The sequence below is a fragment of the Neovison vison genome, chromosome 7, assembly GCF_020171115.1.
Source record: "Neovison vison isolate M4711 chromosome 7, ASM_NN_V1, whole genome shotgun sequence".
NCBI lineage: Eukaryota > Metazoa > Chordata > Mammalia > Carnivora > Mustelidae > Neogale > Neogale vison.
In genome coordinates, this window is record NC_058097.1 from 86,677,949 (window position 1) to 86,692,354 (window position 14,406).

Genomic DNA, 14,406 nt, shown 5'->3' on the forward strand with positions numbered 1-14,406 from the left:
CATGTCATCTTCTGACTCAGGAATCTTCTGACTCAGGAATCTTCTGACTCAGGAAGATTGACTTGGGTGTCTGCCTGGATGTAGGTGATCAGGGTGTTTCAGACTGAGCATTTGCATCCTGAGTGGCCTCCAGTATTGGGGTGGGCTCAGGGGCCTTGCAGGTTTCTCCTAATCTGGAGGGTTTGGGTAACTGTGACAGGCACATTTTCCTTGGGAATGGCAGGCACAGTCCTGTGGTGTAAATCCAGAGACCAAATCCTGGAGGGCATGTGAAGCATGGTTTTGGAAGAGAAGTCTGCAAACACAAACTCAGGTTAAGGTTATTGGTGAGGCGATCACATGCCCAATGCATAGACCTGGAGGGCAGCTCGTCAGGAGCTCGTCAGGCGACTGAAAGATGGTAGCACAGGCTTTTATATCTGGATTGTGTGTTCAGGATGGCTCAGAATGCAGGTGTGGTCTCATGGATTCATGGGAGATTTTTCCTCTCTAAGGATCCCATTGGTTCCCAATACTTTGTTGGCTTTTTCAAGGAAGGGACGAGTGCTGTTTTCCATCTTAGGGGTGTCCCAAAACAGGGATTCCGGAGACGGACTCTGGGTTGGGCACATGGAAAATCCCACCAAGGGTTAGGATTTGGGCTTAGGGGCATACCAGGCCTTCAAAGCTAGATCATGGTGGTGCAACTAAGAGGGCTGGCTTGAAGGCATGCTCAGGCTGAGGGTCTACATGCCATTTGTGCCCAGGGCAGTCACCATGAGTGGGTGTGGTCCCATTGGCCATGCATCTGGCTCCTACTATGAGGGTTGGAAAACCATCCCAAAAGCCAATTTTTCTGCCTTGGGGAAATAGGAGTTCTCTATTGTTCTCAAGGTTCTCCCATTGGCAGGGATTCCAGCACAGGTCTGGGAACAGATGCCTGAATACCTTGATGGGTAGAGAGGACGGATGTTGGCCATGGCTGGTCTTACATGCTGGACAAGGGCCCGACTCTCTGGGTGGCTGAAACGAGGTCGGGGCTCAGTCTCTGTCAGACACAACACTAGTGGCCAGTGAACTTATAAATCAGGGTTCCCTCGAGGGCCAATCAGACAGATCCTCATGTGGGATTTCCTGGCAGTCTCTCAGGCACTTCTTCTTTCTATGGGGAAGGTAGAATGCTGCGTTTTGGTTCCAGAATTCCCTATGAAGAGGGCATGGTGAAGAATAGGGTGAGAATGGAATTGTAAACCGAAGACACGGTTAAATTCAGTGCCAGGCCGAAGACAGTTCTAATGTACAGCGTATTATTCGAGATATCTAGCAGGTGTCACGTGTTTGCTCACACTGGAGTTTGTCTCTATGATGAGCAACAAATGGAAAGGTGGCATAAAGAGGCCCTGGAGGACTTTCCATGTTGAATCTTGTGAGATGCTACAAACAGCAAGGTTTCCCTCTACTGGACAGGTGGAGTCTGATTTGATTGCTCCAGGGTCCCCCATGTGTAAAGTTTGGGTAGCAGAGCTCTCCCGCTTGGATGTCTGGAAAGCACATCTCCATGGACCATGTAGCTTAGAGACATGGCAGGATCATTCTGGTGGCTCTGTGACGAAGTACAAAGGCCTTGAGTTGACATGGAATCTCTAACAAAGGGGTCACCATGCTGGTTTGTTACAAGGGAAATCTTAGAATGTGTTGGTGGCTAATTTGTCATGCAGGATTCTCCTAACCTGAGGGTTTGACACAGGTCAAAGAGCACAGTTTCCTTCTAGCGGCAGCAGTTTTTCTTTTATGTGGCTCAGGGACCACATGTTGTATTATAAGTTGTAATTCCAAAACAGGCCTCTGAGGACAGATGCCTGAAAACCTAACTGGAGTTCTAATGCGGTACTAGGGGTGTGTCACGTTCAATCTTCAGACTCGGAACCATTGACTTGGATGTCTGTCTGGATGTAGGGAATCAGGGTGTTTCAGACTGTGCATTCACGTCCAGAGCAGCCTCCAGTATTGGGGTCGGCTCAGGGGCTTTGCAGGTTTCTCCTAATCTGGAGGGTTTGGGCATCTGTGACAGCCAAAGTTTCCTTGGGGATGGTGACACAGTCCTGTGGTGTGGCTCCAGAGACCAGATCCTGGAGGGCATGTGAGCCATGGTCTTGAGAGAGAAGTCTGCCAACACAAACTCTGGTTAGGATTAGTGGTGATGTGATCACAAGCCAGTGCGTAGACCTGGAGCACAGATTGTCAGGAATTGTAATTAGGCTTTTATATCTGGATTGTGTGTCCACATGGCCTCGGAATGCTGGTGTTTTCTCACGAATCCATGAGACATTTTTCCTCTCGAAGGATTCTGGCAGTTCCCAATAATTTGCTGGCTTTTCCGGGAAAGGGAAGAGTGCTGATTTCCATCTTAGCGGTGTCCCAAAATAGGAATTCCAGAGATGGGCTCTGTGTCTGGGTGCCTGGATAATCCAACCAAGGCCTAGGGACGCCCCAGGCCTACAATGCAGTGTCCTGGTGGTGTAACTGAGAGGGCTTGTTTGAAAGCATGCTCAGGTTAAGGGTCACAATGCCGGTTTGTTTCCAGGGTGGCTCTCAGGAGAGGGCGTGGTTTCATTGGCCATGCAGCAGACTCCCACTTTGAGGGTTGGACACCCATCCCAACAGCCAGGTTTCCTGCATTGGAGAAGGAGGAGTTTGTCATTGTGCTTCAGGTTCCCCCATTGGCAGGGATTCCAGCAAAGGTCTGGGGACAAATGTCTAAATACCAAGGATGGGTAGAGATGATGGCCTTGGGCCATGAACGGTCTGGATTCGGGCCCCACTCTCTGGAAGACTGACATGAGTTCGGGGCTCAGGCTCTGTCAGACACAGCAATAGTGGCCAGGGCAGTCTATAAATCAGGGTTCCCTCAAGGCAGGAGTAGATTGATCCTCATGTGGGGTTCCTGTGCAGACTCACTAGGCATTTCTTCTTTTTATGGAGAAGGCAGAATGCTGCATTGTGGCTCCAGAATTCCCTATCAAGTGGGCTTGGGGACCAGTAGGGTGACAATGGAATTGTAAACACAAGCTATGGTTAAATTCAGTGCAAGGCAGAAGGCAGTTCCAATGGGCTGCTTCTTATGCGAGATATCCAGCATGTGAGTAAGGGTGGATTTCAGATGTTTGCTCACAATGGAGTTTGTGTCTCTGATGACCAACAAATTGATGGTTGGCATCTAGAGGCCATGGAGGATTTCCTGTGCTGAGGCTTGTGAGATGCTCCAAACAGCAAAGTTTCTTTCTACTGGACAGTTGGAGTTTGGTGTGTTACTTCCAGGGTCCCCCATATGGAAATTTTGGGTAACAGAGCTCTCCCACATGGATGCTCGGAAAGCATATCTTAATGCACCATGCAGCTGAGGAACATGGCAGTTTCCTTCTGGTGGCTCTGGGGTGAAATACCAAGGCCTTGAGTTGACATGGACTGTCTTGCACAGGGGTTACAATGCTGGTTTGTTACCAGGGAGATCATAGACTGTGCTGTTAGCTCAAATGCCACTCAGTAGTCTCCTAACTTGAGGGTTTGACACAAGTCCAAGAGCACGTTTTCCTTCTGTGGACAGGAGTTTTTCTGCTGTGTAGCTTAGGGAACACATGTTGTATCATAAGTTGGTATTCCAGAACAGGCCTCTGAGGACAGATGCATGAAAACCTAATTGGGGTTCCAGTGAGGTCCTAGGGAAATGTGTGTTTCAATCTTCAGACTCCGGACCATTGACTTGATTGTCTAGCTATAGGGACTAAGGTGTTTCAGACTGAGCATTTGCTTCTAGAGCAGCCTCCAATATTGGGGTGGGCTCAGGGGTCTTGCTGGTTTTTCTAAACTGGATGGTTTGGGCAATTGGGTTGGGCAAAGTTTCCTTGATTATGGCAGACAAAGTCCTGTGGTGTGGCTCCAGAGACACCATCCTGGAGGGAATGTGTTCCATGGTTTGAGAGAGAAGTCTTCAAACATAAACTAGGGTTAGGTTTAGTGGCGATGTGATTGCTGGCCTAGTGTGTAGACCTAGAGCGCAGTTCGTCAGGAACTGTAATTAGGGTGAGGCAAGTTAGTAGCACAAGCTTTTATATCTGGACTCTTGTCCCGAATGGCCTCAGAATGCAGATGTTGTCTCATGGGTACATGGGAAATATTTCCTCTCTTAGGATCCTAACGGCTCCCAATAGTTTGGTGGCTTTTTTGAGGAAGTGAAGAGTGCTGTTTTCATCTTATGGTTGACACAAAACAGGGATCCCAGAAACAGGCTATGGGTCTGGGCCTCTGGAATATCCCAACAAGGGTTAGTATTTGGGACTACTAACCTTCAATGCGGCATACCAGGGGCATACCAGGCCTTCAATGTGGGATCCTGGTGGTGCAACTGACAGGGCTTGTTTGAAAGCATGCTCATGCTGAGGGTCACAATTCCTCTTTGTGCCCAGGGAGGCTCCCATGAGTGACCATAGCCTCAAGGGCCACACAGCTTGTTCCCACTCTGAGGGTTGAACACCCATCCCAAAAGCCAGGTTTCCTGCCATCAGGAATGAGGAGTACTCCTGGGCTTCAGTTTCCCCCATAGTCAGGGATTTGAGCTATGGTCTGGGGAGAGATGCCTGAATATCCAGGTTGAGTAGATGTGACGGCTTCGGGTGACAACAGGTCCCACCTGCAGCATATGGGGCCCACTGTCTGTGTGGCTGAATGGAGGTCGTGGCTCAGGCTCTGTCAGACAACCTGAGTGCCCACGGCGGCCTATGATATTAGGGTTCTATCAAAGGCCATGCAGGTGGATCCTCATGTGGATTTACTTGGCAGACTCACCAGTAACTTCTTTCTGTGGGACAGGCAGAATGCTGCATCATGGCTCCAGAATTCCCTATCAAGAGGCCTTGGGGACAAGGAGGGTGTGGATGGAATGGTAAACACAAACTACAGTTCAGTCCCGTGCCAATCAGAAGACTGATTCGAGCTATCCAGCACCTGAGTAAGGGCGGGTGTCAGACGTTTGCTTACACTGTAGTTTGTGTCTCTGATGACCGACAAATGGAGGGGTGGCACAAGAGGCCATGGAGGATTTCCCATGCTGTGACTTGTGAGATCCTCCAAACAGCAAGGTTTCCTTTTACTGGATAGGGGGTTTAAGTGTGTTTGCTCTAAGGTCTCCAATATAGAAAATTTCAGTAGCAGAGCTCTCCCTCGTTGATGCCTAGAAAGCACAACTCCATGGTCCATTGCTGCTGAGGAAATGGCAGGTTCGATCTGGTGGCTTTGGGGCTAAGTTCCAAGCAGCCTGAGTTGACATGGAGTTTCATGCTGTTGGATCACCTTGCTGGTTGGGATCCATAGAGAAGTTAGAATATTGGTGCTGTCAGAGGGCCATGCAGGATTCTCCTACACTGAGTCATGGACACAGCTACCAAAAGCAAGGTATACTGGGGACAGGAGGGGTTCTGTAGTGTGGCTCAGGGACCACATGTTGGAATATAAGTTGGTATTGGGTAACAGGTCCCTGGGGATAGACACCTGAAAATCTAAGCTCTGGTATCGATGAAGTCCTAGAGGGATGTCAGGTTCAATCTGCTGACTCAGGGTCTTTGACTTGGGTGTCTGCCTGGTGGCAGGGTCCATTGTGTGTCAGAATGCACACTTGGGTCCAGAGCGTTCTTCAAAACGGAGGTGTGCTCAGGGGCTTTGTACTTTGCTCCTAATCTTCAAGGTTTTGGCAACAGTGAAGATAGAGTTTCCTTTGGGAAGGTAGGCACAGTCATCTGGTGTGGCTCCAGAGGTCCCATCCTGAGGAATGTGGGCCAGGGCTTTGGGGACAGAAATCTGGAAACGTGAACTAGGGTTAGGGTGAGGGCCGAGGTGATCACAGGCCCGATCTTCAGGCCCTGAATGCAGCTCATATTGTACTGAATTTAAGGTGTCATAGAGGTGGTAGTGCAGGCTTTCCTATCTGGATTGTGTGTCAAGGATGGTCGCAAAATATAGGAGTGTTTCATTGTGCCATGGGAGAGTCCTCATCTCTGGGGATTCTTTCCAGCTCCCAAGAGTTTGGTGTCTCTGGAGAAAGGGAAGACTGCTGTTTTCCGTCTCAGGGGACACCCACAAGAGGGATTCCAGAGACAGATTCTTGTTCTGGGCACCTGGAAAACACGAATGAAGGTGAGGATTTGGATCTAGGAACCTGGCAGGCCCGCTCTGCCAGCTCCTGGTCCAGCTACCAAGGGAGTTTGTTTGAAAGTAGGCTCACACTGAGAGTCACAATGTCTCTTTGTGCCCAAGGCGGCTCCCATGAGTGGCCCTTGTCTCATGGGTCATGTAGCTAGTTCCCCCTCTAAGGGTCTGACACTCATCTCAACAGCCAGGTTTCCTGCCATCGGGAATGAGGAGTACTCTTGTGCTTAAGTTTCCCCTATAGGCAGGGATTTGAGCTACGGTCTGAGTAGAGATGCCTGAATACCCAGGTTGAGAAGAGATGATGGCTTCGGGCCACAGCATTTCCCACCTGCAGAATACGGGGACGACTGTCTGTCTGGAGGTTGTTCCTCAGGATGTGTCAGACAGAGCCTAAGTGCCCATGACAGCCTATGATATTAGGGTTCCGTCAAGGGTCATGCAGGTAGATCCTCATGTGGGGTTTCTGGGCAGAATCACCAAGCAGGACTTCTTTCTGAGGGGTAGGCATAATGCTGTCTTGTGGCTCCAGAATTCCCTATCAAGTGGGTTTGTGGACTAGGAGGGTGAGGATGAAATTGTAAACACAAGCTATGGTTAAATTCAGTGGCAAGTGGTAGGCAGCTCCAGTGTGCAGTGGCTGATTTGAGATATCCAGCACCTGACCAAGGGCGGATGTCAGATGCTTGCCCACACTGGAGTTTTTGTCTATGATGACTGAAAAATGGCATGGTGTCATCCCGAGGCCATGGAGGATTTCACACGCTGGGGCTTGTGAGATGCTCCAAACAGCAAGGTTTCCTTCTACTGGACAGGGGGAGTTTGGTTTCTTTGCTCCAGGGTCCCCCATATGGAAAGTTTGTGTAGCAGAGCAATCTCGCATGGATGCCGGGAAAGCAAAATTCCACTGACCTTTGCAGTAGAGAAACATGACAGGTTCGATCTGGTGCCTCTGGGGCTAAGTTCCAAGAGACCTGAGTTGACATCGAGTTTCATGCTGTTGGATGATAGTGCTGGTTTGCATCCCGGGAGACATTAGAATGTTGAGGTGGTCAGGGGCCCATGAAGAATTCTCCTACACTGAGTCTTGGACACAGCTACCAAAAGCAACATATCCTTCTGGGGACAGGAGAGGTTCTGTAGTGTGGCTCAGGGACCACATGTTGGAATATAAGTTAGTATTGGAGAATAGGTCTCTGGAGACAGGCACCTGAAAACCTTACCTCGGGTATAGATGAAGTCCCAGAGGCATGTCAGGTTCAATCTTCAGACTCAGGGCCTGTGACTTGGTTGTCTACCTGGAGACAGGTCCTCATTGTGTGTCAGAATGTGCATTTGGGTATTGAGTTTTCCTTTGAATTGAGGTGGGCTCAAGGGATTTGTACTTTGCTCCTAATCTTCAGGGTTTTGGCAACAGTGAAGGGCAGAGTTTCCTTCGGTAATGCACGCACACTTGTCTGGGACTCCAGAGACCCCATCCTGGAGGGTATGTAGGCCTGGGATTTGGGGACATAAATCTGCAAACTAGGGTTAGTGTGAGGGCCAAGGTGATCACAGACCTGATCTGAAGGCCCTGAGGGCAGCTAATAGTGTACTGAAGTTAAGGAGTCATGGAGGTGGTAGCACAGGATTTACTGTCTGGATAGTGTGTTCAGGATGGTCACAAAATGTATGGGAATCTTCATGGTGCCATGGGAGATTCTTCGTCTCTGGGGATTCTACCCAGATCCCAAAAGTTTGGTGTCTCTGGAGGAAGTGAAGACTGCTGTTTCCTGTCTCACAGGACCCCCAAAAGAGGGATTCCAGAGACAGGTCCTGGTACTGGGCATCTGGAAAACATTGAGGATTAAGATTTGGCCCTAGGGACATAGCAGGCCTTCCCTGTGTGCTCCTGGTCCAGCTACCAAGGCGGTTTATTTGAAAGCAGGCTCACACTGAGGGTCACAAAGCCTGTTTGTGCCCAGGGCGGCTCCTATGAGTGGCCGTGGTCTCATGGGCCATGCAATGGTTCCCACGCTGAGGGTTGGACACCCATATAAGCAGCCAGGATTCCTGCCATCGGGTAGGAGGAGTACTCCTGTGCTTCATGTTCCCCCATAGGCAGGGATTTGAGCTATGGTCTGGGGAGAGATGCCTGAATATCTAGGTCGAGTAGATGTGAAGGCTTCAGGCCACAACAGGTCCCACCTGCAGGATATGGAACAAACTGTCAGGGTGGCTGACTAGAGGTTGTGGCTCAGGCTTTGTCATGGAGGCCCATGATATTAGGTTGCCATTGAGGGCCATGCAGGTGGATCCACATGTGGGGTTTCTGGGAAGACTTACCAGGCACTTCTTCTGCCTGTGGGGTAGGCAGAATGCCAAGTTTTGGCTCCAGAATTCCCTGTCAAGAAGGCTTGTTGACGAGGAGGGTGAGGATAAAATTGTAAACACAAGCTAGGGTTAAAGTCAGTGCCAAGTGGAAGGCCTTCCGAGTGTGCAGCAGCTGATTCGAGATACCAGCACCTGATTAAGGGCTGATGTAAGATGTTTGCTTACAACGGACTTTGTGTCTATATTGGCCACCAAATGGAGTGGTGGCGTCACGAGGCCATGGAGGATTTCCTACACTGGGGCTTGTGAGATGCTCCAAACAGCAAGGATTCCTTGTATAGGACAGAGAGAGTCTGGTTTGTTTGTTTCACTGTACCCCATATGGAAAGTTTGGGTAGCAGAGCTCTCCAAAATGGATGCCTAGAAAGCACACCTCCATTGACCATTGCAGCTGAGGAACACAGAAGATTCATTCTGGTGACTCTGGGGTGAAGTTCCAAGCAGCCTGAGTTGACATGGAGTTTCATGCTGTTGGATCATAATGATGGTTTGTATCCAGGGAGATGTTAGGATGTTGTGGTGGTCAGGGGCCATGCAGGATTCTCCTAAACTGAGTCTTGGACATAGCTACCAAGAGCAAGCTATGTTACTGGAGACAGGAGGGATTCTGTTGTGTGGCTCATGGACCACATGTTGGAATTTAAGTTGTTATTGGAGAAAAGGCCTCTGGGGACAGGCAGACACCTGAAAATCTAATCTATGGTATCGATGAAGTCCTAGGGGCATGTCAGGATCAATCTTCTGACTCAGGGAATTTGACATGATGTCTACCTGGAGGCACGTGCTCATGTTGTGCCAGAATGTGCATATTGGTCCAGAGTTTTCCTCACATTTGAGGTGAGCTCAGTTACTTTGTATATTGCTCCTAATCGTCAGGTTTTGGGGCAACAATGAAGGGTAGATTTTCCTTCGGGTGTGTAGGCACAGTCGTCTTGTGTGGCTCCAGAGGCCCCATCCTGGAAGGCATGTGGGCCAGGGCTTTGGCACAGAAATCCGCAAACGCGAACTAGGGTTAGGGTGAGGGCCGAGGTGATCACAGGCCCGATCTGCAGGCCTTGAGGGAAGCTCATAGTGTAATGAAATTAAGGTCTCATGGAGGCAGTAGTGCAGGCTATTTTGTCTGGATCCTGTGTCCCTGGCTTCATGGGGCCATGGGAGATTCTTCGTCTCTGGGTATTCCGCTCAGCTCTCAAGAATTTGGTATCTCTGGGGGAAGGGAAGACTGCTGTTTTCAGTCTCAGGGGAACCGGAAAAGAGAGATTCTGGAGACAGTTTCTGGGACTGGGTTCCTGAAAAACACAAACAAGGGAGAGAATTTGGCCGTAGTAACCTGGTAGGCCTTCTCTGTGGACTCCTGGTGCAGCTACTGACGGGGTTTGTTTGAAAGCAGGCTCACACTGAGGGTCACAATGCCTGTTTGTGCCCAGGGCGTCTCCCATGAGTGACCGTGGTCTCAAGGCCCATGCAGCTGGTTCCCACTCTGAGGGTTGGACAACCATTTCACAGGCCAGATTTCCTGCCATAGGGAAGGAGGAGAACACTTGTGCCTCAAGTTCCCCCATAGGAATGGATTTGAACTAATTTCTGGGGAGTGATGCCTGAATAACCAGGTTGAGCAGAGATGACGGTTTCGGGCCAAGGCAGGTCCGACTTGCAGGATATGGGGCCCAATGTGTAGGTGGCTGACTGGAGGTTGTGGATCAGGCTATGTCAGACAGAGCTTTAGTGCCCATGGTGGCCTGTGATATTTGGGCATTGTCGAGGGCCATGCAGGTGGATCCTCATGTGGGCAATCTGGGCAGATTCACCAGGCACTTTTGTTTTCTATGGGGCAGGCGAAATTCTACCTTGTGCCCCCCAGAATTCCCTATTAAGAGGGCTTGGGGGGGACAAGATGGCGGGGTACTAGGAAGAGGCGTCTTTTCAGCTGGTACCCCAAAGTGAGCTGATTACCTACCAAAGAACTCTGATCACACATGAAATCAGCCTGAGATCAGAATTATACACGTCTGGATCTCTACAGAGGCAGAAGACGCCAGTGAGCAGGTAAAGTGGAATGGGAACAGCGGACTGATATCAGAAGATAAACAAAAGGGGGAGGGAGCCACCAGAGGCGACCGGTGCAAAAGTAATACCCCGATACGAGCGAGAGTGCCCTGCGTCTAGGGACCAGCATTAACTTGGAGACTGGTTGAAAGCACTCCAAAAGAGCAAAGAATCGCGGGGGCAAATTGTGGGAATCGGGGCGGCTAGGGACAGGGGCTTAAGTCCCCGGTCCCAGACGGCCTCCCCAGCGCGGAGGCAGAGAGAGTGTGGCGGAGAAACCGGCTCCTGGTCCCTAAGCCGCCAGCGCGCCCCAGAGCGCGGGGGTTCCGGCTCCTGTGAGGGGATGGGAGCTGCGCCGGTCTGCAGAACGCGCGCTAGCCCTACCACAAAGCTTGAGATGCGCGCGCACGTCGCTCCAGCTCTCCTGGGTTTCTAAGGCCGGGGGGCGCTTCTTGACCGGCGCCATTGTTTCAAAGTCTAAGCCGCGCGCGCGCAAAATTCTTCCCCGGACAGAGGCACGCAAAAGCCCAGCCTGCGGCTTACAGACCAGCGCCCCGTTCTCAGTGCCCCAGACGTGCGACCGACCCACAGCCGCCTCTGAAAAGAGGTGCGCGCAAGCCGGGCATTCCCAGCCCGGGCCGGCGGCAAAATCTCAGCGTGCGATCGCTGCTTGGAAACTCTCTGGCTGTCAGGAGCTCCCAGACAGCCGCCACTGCCTTGGCTTTGGGGATGAGCAAAAGATCCTGCGCCCCCAGCGTCTTTAACTTGGAACCTGCACTGCCAGCGTCCAAGGGGGAATTTATTCAGCTTCTGCACCCAGACTGAGGCTTCTCTCTGAGACGGAGATCAGGAAGTGTTCCAGGGTGCACCTTGACTGCACCAGAGTTGATACATCCAGCTACATCTGTTCAGTCTTCTCCCACCAAAATGACTAGGAGGAGGAATGCCCAACAGAAGAAAAATACAGAGGATGGACCTTCTGCAATAGAGCTAACGGCTATCAACATAGACAATATGTCGGAAAGAGAATTCAGGCTAACAATTATCCAGGCAATAGCTAGGTTGGAGAAAGCCATGGATGACCAAACAGAATTGATTAGGGCCGAACTGAAAGCGACCAGACAGGATGTTCACAATATTAGGGCGGAGCTTAAAGCTACCAGGGAGGAGGTCCACAATGCTCTCAATGAGTTCCAATCCAATCTAAACTCTCTCAAAGCTAGGGTAACTGAGACAGAACATAGAATTAGTGATCTGGAAGACAAACAGATAGAGAGAAAGGATCAGGAGGAAGCCTGGAATAAACAGCTTAGATCCCACGAAAGCAGAATTAGGGAAATAAATGATGCCATGAAGCATTCCAATATCAGAATTATTGGAATTCCTGAAGGGGAGGAGAAAGAAAGAAGTCTAGAAGATGTCGTGGAACAAGTCCTTCATGAAAATTTTCCGAATCTCGCGAATGAAACCAGCGTTCATGTACTAGAGGCTGAACGGTCTCCACCCAAGATTATACACTCCAAAAAAACATCACGACACCTGATAGTCAAATTGAGAAATTATAATTGTAGGTATAATCTCTTGAAAGCTGCCAGGGCAAAGAGGCTCCTTACTTAAAGAGGGAAGCACATCAGAATAACGTCAGACCGGTCCACAGAGACCTGGCAAGCCAGAAGAGGCTGGCAAGATATATCCAGGGCACTAAATGAGAAGAACATGCAGCCAAGAATACTTTATCCAGCAAGACTGACATTCAAAATGGATGGAGAGATAAAGAGTTTCCAAGACCGGCAAGGCTTAAAAGACTATGCAACCACCAAGCCGATACTGCAGGAAATATTAAGGGGGGTTCTATAAAAGAGGAAAAATCCCAAGAATAGCATTGAACAGAAATATAGAGACAGTCTACAGAAAGAAAGACTTCAAAGGTAACTCGATGTCAATAAAAATGTATCTATCAATAATCACTCTCAATGTGAATGGCCTAAATGCACCCATAAAACGGCACAGGGTTGCAGATTGGATAAAACGACAGGACCCATCCATATGCTGTCTACAAGAGACCCATTTTGAACCTAAGACACACGCAGACTGAAAGTGAAGGGGTGGAGAAGCATCTTTCATGCCAATGGGACTCAAAAGAAGGCTGGGGTAGCGATTTTCATATCAGATAAATTAGACTTCAAACTAAAGACTGTAGTCAGAGATACAGAAGGACACTACATAATCCTTAAAGGGACTATCAACCAAGATGATCTAACAATTGTAAATATCTATGCTCCCAATATGGGAGCAGCCAATTACTTAAGAAAACAGTTAATCAAGATAAAGACTCATATTGATATGAATACACTAATCGTAGGTGATCTTAACACGCCTCTTTCAGAATTAGACAGATCATCGAAGCAGAAAATCAATAAAGAAACAAGAGCATTGAATGACACATTGGACCAGATGGACCTCATAGATATATACAGAACATTCCACCCTAAAACAGCAGAATACTCAATCTTCTCAAGTGCACACGGAACCTTCTCCAGAATAGACCACATACTGGGTCACAAATCAGGACTCAGCCGATACCAAAAGACTGAGATGATTCCCTGCATATTCTCAGATCACAATGCTTTGAAACTGGAGCTCAATCACAAGGAAAAGTTCCGAAGGAACTCAAACACCTGGAAGCTAAAGACCACCTTGCTTAAGAATGCTTGGATCAACCAGGAGATCAAAGAAGAACTGAAACAATTCATGGAAACCAATGAGAATGAAGACACTTTGGTCCCAAACCTATGGGATACAGCAAAGGCGGTCCTAAGGGGAAAATATATAGCCATCCAAGCCTTGCTCAAAAAAATTGAAAAATCCAGAACACACCAGCTGTCTCTACACCTTAAAGAACTGGAGGATCAACAACAAATCAAACCAACTCCACACATAAGAAGGGAAATCATCAAGATTAGAGCTGAGATCAATGAGGGAGAAACCAGAGATACAGTAGAACGTATCAATGAAACTAGAAGCTGGTTTTTTGAAAGAATCAATAAGATCGATAAGCCACTGGATACACTAATCCGAAAGAAAAGAGAGAAATCCCAAATTCATTAAATTATGAATGAAAAGGGAGAGATCACAACTAACGCCAAGCAAGTAGAAACAATCATCAGAAGTTATTACAAACAGTTATATGCCAATAAGCTTAGCAACCTAGATGAAATGGATGCATTCCTGGAAAAATATAAACTACCAAAATTGAACCAGGAAGAAATCGACAACCTGAATAGACTGATATCTAATAACGAGATTGAAGCAGTGATCAAAAACCTCCCAAAAAACAAGAGCCCAGGACCTGACGGATTCCCTGGGGAATTCTACCAAACCTTCCAAGAAGAAATACCTATTCTCCTGAAGCTGTTTCAAAAAAATTGAAGCAGAAGGAAAACTTCCAGACTCTTTCTATGAAGCCAGCATTACCCTGATCCCCAAACCAGGCAAGGACCATACCAAAAAGGAGAATTTCAGACCAATATCACTGATGAATATGGATGCTAAGATTCTCAACAAGATCCTAGCCAACAGGATCCAACAACACATTAAAAAGATTATCCACCATGATCAGGTGGGATTCATCCCTGGGCTACAAGGATGGTTCAACATTCGCAAATCAATCAATGTGATACAACAAATTAATATGAGAAGAGAGAAGAACCACATGGTCCTCTCAATTGATGCAGAAAAAGCATTTGACAAAATCCAACATCCGTTCCTGATTAAAACGCTTCAAAGTATAGGGATAGAGGGAACATTCCT